Here is a 9948-nt window from a genome sequence, read left to right as displayed (position 1 = left end):
CCAGTTACAGAATAGGGAACTGTCCTTTCTTCTTCGAGTGATTGCTCATGTGTATTCCACAGTAGGTGACTCAAAGCTATACCTGATGGAGGCGGGTAGGAGTTTAAGGGTTACCGGGACGGAGTACCACTGTACCAAACCCGGCGTCATCCTGCATTTGGGAGACAATCACATAGTGCGATGAAAAGGTGTGGACAGAGGACCATGTAGCAGCCCTGCAGCTGTCCTGAATAGGGACATGAGCCACGTAGGCAGCTGATGAGGCCTGAGCTCTTGTCAAATGAGCCTTCACTATGGGGAGTGTGGGGACCCCTGCCAGGTTGTAACATGTGCATATTCACGAGGTGATCCAGCAGGAGATCCGCTGGGTGGAAACCGACCGCCCCCTCATGCGCTCGGCTGAAGCAACAAAAAGCTGGGGGGGATTTCTAGAAAGGCCTGGTTCGGTCTATGTAAAAAGCCAGGACTCTATGCACATCTAGCATCTGCAGGCATCATTCCTCATTGGAGGAATGGGGCTTAGGACAGAGGACGGGGAGGAAAATGTCCTGATCCATGTGAAAAGCCAAGACTACCTTTGGCAGAAACTTTAGGTGCACGTGGCGCTGGACCTTATCCCTATGGAAGACTGTATATGGGGGTTCAGAGGTCAGGGCCCTAAGCTCTGAGCCCCGGTGGGCTGAGGTGATAGCCACCAGGAATGCCATTTTCCATGATAAGTGAGGCCGGAGAGCACTAGGTTCAGGTCGCAGAGCGGCACCGGGGGGTCTAGCGTAAGAGAATGCCCAATCCAGCCCTTTTAGGAACCAGGACATCATGTGGTGTGAGAACACCAAGTAGCCCTGCCCCGGGGGGTGGAAAGCCGAAATGGCCATCAGGTGTACCCTGACCGAGGAGGGCACCAGCCCTTGGGACCTAAGGGACAGGAGGTAATCGAGGATGAGCTGGATAGATGTGGAGGAGGGGGTGGAACCCCTCTCTCACGTGGAGAACCGTTACTATTTGGTAAGGTAGGTTCGTGTGGATGGTTTCCTACTCTCAAGCAGGACCTATCTAACGTCCTCAGAACACCTCCCCTCCTCATCTAACCACGGAGCAGCCACGCTGTCAAGTGGAGTGCCGCTAGGTTGGGGTGGAGGAGACATCCTCCCTCCTGGGAGAGGAGGTCTGGTCGAAGTGGCAGCCTGCACAGGGAGGCCACTAAAAGTTGCAGGAGGATCCCATACCAATGTTGATGGGCCTAATCCGGGGCTATCAGGATGATCCATGCCCCCTCTGCCTTTACCGTCTGTAGAACCCTGCATATCAGGGGCGGGAATGGCGGGAAGGCGTAGAACAGGTGGCCGATATCGCCCCTTCGCCCTCTCCCGCCCTGGAGCAGAATCGTGAGCAGAGGGCAATTCTGGACGGTGGCAAACAGCTCTACCTGGGGAGTACCCCACTCTAGGAAGAGCTGCCTGGCCATCTCCCTGTGTAGAGACCACTCGCGTTATTGGGAGAAAAACCTGCTTAGGTGATCCGTGAGCATATTGCGCTTGCCAGGTAGGTGAAAGGCCCTCAGAAGAATGTTGTGGGCTATACAGAACTCCCACAGGAGCTGGGCTTCCTGACACAAGGCCACAGAATGCATGCCCCCTTGCCTGTTGCTATAATACATTGCGGTTGTATCGTCCGTAAGGACTTTAACCACCTTCCCCCCCTAGGTGCCGGCTGAAAGCCAGGCGCACTGCCCTGAGCTCCCTGACATTTATGTGCAGGGACAATTCCGAGGGTAACCATCTGCCCTGGGTTTTGAAGCTCCCCACATGGACTCCCCATCCCAGGTCCGAGGCATCTGACACCAGATCTAGTGAGGGAGGAGGCTCCCGGAAGGGGATACCCTGAAGCATGTTGCTCAGGAGGGACCACTATTGCAGGTCGACCACTACATTGGGTGGCCATGTGATGACCTTGTCCAGGCCGTCCCTGGCCTAGGAGTACTGGGAGGCCAGCCAGAGTTGGAGGGGCCTCATCTTGAGCCTGGCGTGTTGCATCACTGAGGTGCGTGCTGCTGTATGGCCTAGGATTTGAAGGCACACGCGTGCGTGACCAAGGCGATGAGACCTTTGAGTGTCTCTAATCTCTCCTGGGGGAGGGAGGCCGTGGCCACCAGTGAGTCTAACAGCGCCCCTATGAAGTGTATGTGCTGAACTGGGACTAATGTGGACTTCTCCTCGTTTACCACTAGGCCTAGACTTGAGCAAGTATCAAGCAGGAATTGTATCTGTGCATGCACCTGGGACTGAGACTTGCCTTTGAGCAGCTAGTTGTCCAGATAGGGGAAGATCTGCAGCCCGTTCCTCCGGAGGTGGGCTGCCGCCACCACCACCATGCATTTGGTAAAAACCCTGGGGGCTGTAGAAAGGCCAAAGGGAAGGACCGTAACTGGTAGGTCTCTCCCTACCAGCAAGCGGAGGAAGGGCCTGTGACCCTCGAAAATATGGGTATGGAAGTACGCATCCTGGAGGTCCAGGTCTGGGAACCAATCTCCCAGGTCCAAGGATGGAACAATAGAGGCCAGGGACACCATACGGAATTTGCAGCGAACCAGAAACTGGTTGAGATTCCGCAGGTCGAGGATGGGCCTGAGCCCACCTTTTGCCTTCGGGATCAGGAAATACCGGGAGTAAAACCTTTTGCCCTGGAATTCCTGAGGTACCTTCTCCACCGCGCCCAGGGTGAGGAGGCGCGTCACCTCCTGATTTAAAAGGAGGGCATGTTCCGGGTCCCCAGGGACATCCCGGGACGGAGGATGGTGTGGTGGGGTGAATCGAACTGCAGCCTGTACCCCGCAGAGATAGTACTGAGGACGCACCGCTCCGATGTTATACGGGACCGTTGCACTCTGAAGGCCGATAAACAGTTGCCAAAAACCAAATTTATTAACTGGGGGGCTTCCCTGGCAACAGGCCAGATGGCCCCCCCCGCAAAGAGTCAAAAACACCTCTTCCCCTGCCTCTTGCCCTTCAGGGGGCCGGGGCGTGGGGCCGAAAGGGAATGGCGCTGTGACCTGCGCCTCTGGTCCCTAGGCCTCTTAGGCGGGGGTTCGTATCTGCCCCTTACGGGGGGAGCCAAGGGCTGTGGCCTGGGTTTGTCCTTGGCTGGCGGGACATACAGGCCGAGAGTCTGCAGGGTGGTGTGGGAGTACTTCATCCTGTGCAGATGAGTGTCCGTTTGGTCTGCAAATAATGCCTTGCCGTCGAAGGGCAGGTCTTGCATGAGGGACTGGGATTCCATGGAAGCCCCAACAGCGAAAGCCACGACACCCATCGCATGGAGATAGCAGAGGCCATTGAATGAGCTGCTGTGTCAGCTGCATCCGATGCCGCCTGGAGAGCTGCTTTCGCCACTGCCGCACCCTCATCGACTAGAGCCCCGAATTCCTTCCTGTCCTTTTCTTGGAGGGAAAGCTCGAATTTTGGTAGAGACCCCCACAAGTTAAAGTAATGCCTGCTCAGGAGTGCTTGATGGTTTGCCACCCTGAGCTGGAAACTCGCAGAGGAATAAACTTTTTTTTCCAAAAGTGTCCAGTCTCCTGGCATCCTTGTCCTTGGGGGTTGGTGTAGGTTGGCAGTGTCTTTCACTGGTGGTTGATGGACTCCATGACCAGTGAGTTCGGGGGTAGGATGAGTGTACAGGTACTCATGCCCCTTTGTTGGCACAATGTACTTCCGCTCTGCCTTCTTAGAAATGGGCGGCAGAGAGGCCGGCGTTTGCCAGAGTCCGATAAAAATGTTGGCTACCCCTTGGTGAAGTGGTAGGGCCACACGGCCCCGTGCCGAGGAGGACAGGACATTAAACAAATTGTCCGATGGCTCCTCCATCTCCTCAGCCTGGAGCTGGAGGTTGGTGGCTACGCACCGGAGAAGCTCTTGATGAACCTTAAAATCCTCATGAGAAGGAGGGGGCAGCACCACTATGGACTCGTCCGGTGACAACGAGACGACTGGTACCGCCCCTAGGGCATCAGGTGGTACTGGTGGGTCACACTCCACAACCGGGTCCGGGTGCAGTGCCCGTGGTTCGGTACCCAAGGAATGCTCTCGGTGCTGAGGGGGGGACGCCGAGGGAGGTTGGGATGCCCCAGCCACGGAGCGGAGCCTCGCCGGTGCGGGCGCCTGGGGCCACGGTGCTCACTGGCACCACTGTCCTTGCCATGGCGCCCCTTGCCATTGAGCCGTCTGAGGCCCTACCATGGTTACATGGTCTTGAGGGACGATGCGGCCCGGGGAAGGACGGCTGGGAGCCGAGGCCGAAGCAACCGAGGAGCGCACAGTGCCATAGGAGCGGCTGGACTGGTCCCGTCCATGTCGGCTCTGGCCCCGGGATTTTGACCTCGACGACGATGAGACATATACGTCGGAGGTGCTCTCTCTGGACTCCCTTCGGTGACCGTGGCTACGATGCCTCGGTGCCGGTGATGGTTGGGGTGCACTCCGAGAATGGCATGCGCCGTGATATGATCGGCGGTGCTGATGGCGTCAAGACCTGCTATCCATAAGTAAGGCCTGGAGTTGGATCTCACGTTCGCACTTAGTCCAGGGCTTGAACGACTTACAGATTTTGCAGCGCTCACTCATGTGAGCCTCGCCCAGACAGCGAAGACACTCAGAGTGTGGATCGCATCTGGGCATGGAATTGCAACAGGAGTCGCACGACTTGCCCCGAGCCAGGCCACTAACTGTAGAAACCACTAATGGTCGAAGATCGTACTACTAAGGATAGACGCTGCAGCAATGCTTGAGCACAAGTTCCGACTACCTTCACTGGCGGCAAGAAGGGACTGAGGGTGGGGGGAGCACGTAACCCCCTTTATAGCGCGATATGCAGGCGCCACTCCAGGGGTCGCAGCAGGGCTCCCCTGCTACGGGTACTGCTAAGGGAAAAACTTCCGGCACTGGTGCACCTGGCAGGCACGCACACCTACTGTGGAATACACATGAGCAATCACTCGAAGAAGAACTCCACACCACCTGAAATCTAGTGTAGACAGTGCTAAGTCAACAAGAATTCGTCCATCACACTAGCTATCGCCTCTTGAGGAGGTGGATTACCTACGCTGCTAGGAAAACCCCAGTTAAAGCCTTTAAAAAGGCAGGAAAGTAACTGCCTCCTCATTGTCAAGGATGGTCCCTATCTGTATTCCATATGTGCGGGATTAGCAAGCAGGGGTTGGTGCGAGGATGTGATAGGAAGTGAGGTCTGCAGTACAGTTTGGCCCACAGCAATGTCCATACCTGCCACATGTGCAATGGTGTAGCGGGTCATGAACGTGTGGACAGAGCACCAGGTTGCTGCATGACATGTCTTGCCACGAGACATCGGTGAGGCAGGCATAGAGTGCATTGTAGAGCGTACTGTGACTCCATCCGGCAGGGATATGTTGAATTGTGTGTCGCATTCGGGGATGCACTCGGAGACCATTTAGAGATTCATTGAGGGAAAAGGGCTCAGCCCTCAGATTGGTCAGCAATGGACACAAATAGTTTCTGCAATGTGCAAAAGGAGCGAGTCCTGTGGAGGTAGAATGTCAATGCCTGGCCATCAGTGAGAGAGAGAATGGCAGACTGAGATACATAGCCTGTGACACAAGTCCATGAGAATGGTTGTCAATGTGAATTGGTCCACCTGAAGAATGGAACTGCCATGGAGTTGAGCCGTGCTCCAATAAAATGGATCATCTGTATAAGTAGCGACATAGATTTTTCCTTATTGACAAATACCTACAGATGCCAGGAGAGTGCAAAGGGTGAGGATGGTGGAGGTGAGTTCCTGTCCGGATAGCACAACAAGGAGCCAGTCGTGTAGGTAGGGGTATACCAAGTAGCTGAAGTGGCTCATTTGTGGTGCTACCATGGCAAAGACCTTCATGAAGACTCACAGAGTGTTCCTGGGGGGAAAGGGGGTGCTGATGCAGGGAGAATGAGAAATTCTATGGAGTATCCTTGGTGGATGATCTCCAGTACCCAATTGCCTGTGGCGATCATGCCCCAATTGTATGCGAATAGACAAGAGGCCCCCAAAGATGACATGGGGCACTGTAGATGGCATTGGGTGAAGTTTGCAGGTCCCGACCAGCATGTCAAAACAGGTTTTGTCTGCTAGTGGTAGGGGGTTGAGAAGGTGGTTGTGGCAGAGGCAGAGAAGTGTGGGCACTGAGAGCGGTGCCACCTACGCAGGGCCGCCTCCTGACAGCAGTATGCTGGGTAGAACGCGTATGGGCGCAGATGGAACTGCTGCCTCTCTTGAATGCATCACATGATAGGGGGTTGTATATACCAAGGGCCCATAACATGGCCCTGGAGTCCTTCAACGAGTGAAGGGATTTGTCTGTGTTGTCATGGAACAGCTTGTTCTCATCAAAGGGGAGTCCTTGAGTATATTTTGGACATCCCTGGGGAAGCTGGAGAGGAACCACGAGTCCCAGCGCATGACAACCCTGGTCACGAGAGAGCACGTGTCAGCCAAATCCACAGCTGCCTGGATGCCTATGTTGGCAACCAAGCACCCCTCGTCTACCAGCACCTGAAATTGTTGCTGTTAGTGGCAGCTTGTCCTGGAACTCTGTTAGCCTACCGTAGTTATTTAAATCATCCTTGCCTAGCAGAGCCTGATAGTTCATGATCCGGAACTGTAATGCCACCGAGGAATATACTTTCCTCCACAGCAAGTCCACGTGCTATGCTTCCCAATCTGGAGGGGTTGACTTCTGCAGGTGCTGGCATACCTGCTTTTCTGCCGGGTGGATGACAAGAGAGCTTAGGTGTGGGGGCACAGGAGGCAGGGGTGTGCCACACCACCCGCATTGGTTGGAGGATGGCTTCATTAAAAGGTCAGGCCACCCCAGCTGATGTTGCTGGTCCTGAACCTCCTCCAAAGGAATCCCCAAGTCTGCTGCTACCCTTTGGAGCAAGTCCTGATGTTGCCAGTGATTGTCTGGTAGAGAAAGTGAGAGGGGAGTAAGTGCCTCATCCGGCACAGAGAAAGACGGCATTGGGACCGGTGGAGCCAGTGGTACCAGTTCACTATCTGCCTCTTCCTCAGAGACGGAAGGTGCCGCTGGAGAAGCAGGGGAGGCGCGATATGATGCATGGCATTGATGGCAAAGATCCAAGGCTGCCCAGTTCAGACAAGGTGAAGGGACCCAGAGATGCTGTGGGCCCCATGAGTAATGGTACCAGACCCTCGCTGCTGGATCGTACACCGGTGGATAAGGCAGATGGGGACACAAGTCTGAACTGTGGCATGACATCAGGGAGAACGACGGTTCTGGCTCCAAAAAACTTCCTCCGACTCTGAAGACAGTTCCGGCAGTATGGGAGGGCAGCGCTGCAAGGGGACTAGCTGGCAACAGCAGAAGTAGTTTGTCTTCTGGAGTGGGCGCAGCAAGGGTTCGAAGAGGAGAGGAGATGACAATACGGGAGTATCAGCTCCACTGCTGACAAGAGGCTCTGAGCAGGCAGGAGTCTTTGGTGTGCCCATGAAGATGCCAGAGGGCGTCTGCAGGGCCAGCTTGTCTAGGAGGTGGGGGGAAGAAGTGGGATGGGTGGTGCATATGCTGGTGAGTGCTCCAGACATGTGGTACCATTTGGAGATCCTGTTTGCTCCAGTGAAGCTTGGGCAGGCTAGATTCACACATAATATGTCACTCGACCTGACCCAAAATGCTGTGCTTAGGAGCAGTCCACTGAGGGGGATCTGCTCTTGTGCCATGAGAGTTTTTCTTCATCTTCTGTACAGCCGGAGCCAGGGCATGCGTGGTGGCAGCCACTGTACAGGGGGGTCCAATAGTCCCAGAACCGAGTGTGCATACAGTTGCTTAGTTTCCTCTATTAGGAACTTATGGAGGCAGGGCGCTGGAACAATCTGTATAGTGGGCATGCTGAGGGCCATTGAACCAAACTGTAAACCCTGTATGTGATGGAAACCACTTCAAGAGTGGTGTGCGGCAGCACCCCCCGCATTCCTAGTTCCATCACTTACATATGGAGGTGGAGCTCCTGTTCCTCCACCCTGACACTGAAAGAACCAGCTTTAGGCCTGGCTTATGCACCCAAGTTGCACCAGTGTGATGTTAAACAGTTCTAATTTTATGTGTGGACACTAACAGCAAATTAAACCTGGCTGAGAGCAGTTCATCTTGTTTTGAAGTGCAAGCTAAAATGCTGTAAGTGTCTGCGTACAGAGCAAGACTGATTTAACATCACACCTATAAACAAACTGGTGCAACTTCTGTGTGCAGGGCAGCCCTTACTCCTGATCTATACTATAAGGTTTTGGCAGCATAGCTATGTCAGTTAGGAGTGTGGGGGGATGGGGGGAAATTACACCTGCTAGCTGATACAGCATTGTCAGCAGAACCCGCAGTGTAAATACAACTATGGCAACAAAAAAGCACTTCTGTTGGTATAGCTAGGCTTGGTCTATGCTTAGAACTAGGTCAACATTAACTATGTCAGCCAGGGGTGTGAAAAAAAAACATCACACCCTTGAGTGTCCTAGCAATACCAAGTCAATCCCTAGCTGCTAGCATGGTGACAGAGGAGGACTTCTGGCAATGTAGCCATCTTTGTTTAGGCAGGTGTATCTACACCCACAGCAAAGTACTGTCTCTCATCATAGGCTGTGTCTACAATACAAGGGGATGCTGGTGTAGTTCCTGCAATGCAGACTGTCAGCCCTAGTGCCATTCACGGAGATGGTGTTACTATGCTGGCAGAAGAGCTCCTTCATAGATTCTAAGGCCGGAAGGGACCATCCCATCTAATCTGACTTCCTGTATAACACAGGCCTTAAAACTTCCCCAGAATAATTTCTTTTCTTGGCATATGCTGCATCTACTCAGGAGGTGCTCTGCCAGTACAGCTCTACTATACAAAGTTCTGTAGTGAAGGGCAAGACCTAAGTGAAAGGTTATGTTTGCACCCAATTTGCCCCTTTATCTCTCTGCCATGACAGCTAGTTAGCTGCAGTGGCAATTCTGTGAAGTAGACACCTGAAGTTAGATCCCCAAATGAACTAGACCAAAGCTTTGACACTTGAATGCTCTCCTGAGCCTAGAGGCCAAACCAGGCCCAGAGTTTCAAGTTAGAGCAACTACGAGACACCAATGGATTACAGACTTCAAGGGACTGCTCCACCAGTCAGTCACAGGATCAGTTTACATTCCTGCCGCATAACATCCCCCAGACCCGGGGGCCAAGAGGGTATGGCTACCCCAGCAGAGCTTCAGTAGGGAAATACTGAATCTAGCCCCTGAGCTCTGCCAATTGGATTGAGACTGTTATCTTATTTCGCTCACAGTAGGTCACTGAGTAGCCATAGAACTGTAAACATCTTTCAGTCACTACCTGTCTGGGCTACATTTGAATGGTTGCCTAAAGGTGAAATGCTCTATACTTTATTATCATCACTGTTCCAGGCTCCATAAATTGTGCATTTAAGATTGTGGCTTACCTGTCAAAACAAAACATTTCCAAAACTTTTCAGGTTGGTGTGTTTTTTTGGGGGGGCTAAAACTATTTGCCAAGTTTTACCAAAATTCTCTCCAGCCTCAGGAGGGTACAAATGTGATTTTAAACCAATTTAGCACATCCCTCAGCCTGGGCTGTGAAATCTATAGAGGTGCAGCCCTGAATGTAACCCCTAACAGCCTTTAATTGGTAGAAAAGCATCATTAAACACCTCGCTAGAAATGTATTACTCCTGTGCTTCATTAAGCTTGTCTCATAGTTACTTCATATTGTTTCAGCAGCTGAAATTCTTTGCTACAGATCTAACATCTTTGATGACATCAGACTGAACTGGAATCAAACCAATGAAATGTATATATTAGGTAGTTAGAGTGATAAAACCTGGTAGAATTTAGATGCTGGCTTTTGAAAAGTTGCTGGAGTTGTTTCTAATTAA

The sequence above is a fragment of the Trachemys scripta genome, chromosome 1 (genome assembly GCF_013100865.1).
Source record: "Trachemys scripta elegans isolate TJP31775 chromosome 1, CAS_Tse_1.0, whole genome shotgun sequence".
NCBI lineage: Eukaryota > Metazoa > Chordata > Testudines > Emydidae > Trachemys > Trachemys scripta.
The sequence above is the reverse complement of the archived record's forward strand: the minus strand, read 5'-3'. Positions refer to the sequence as shown.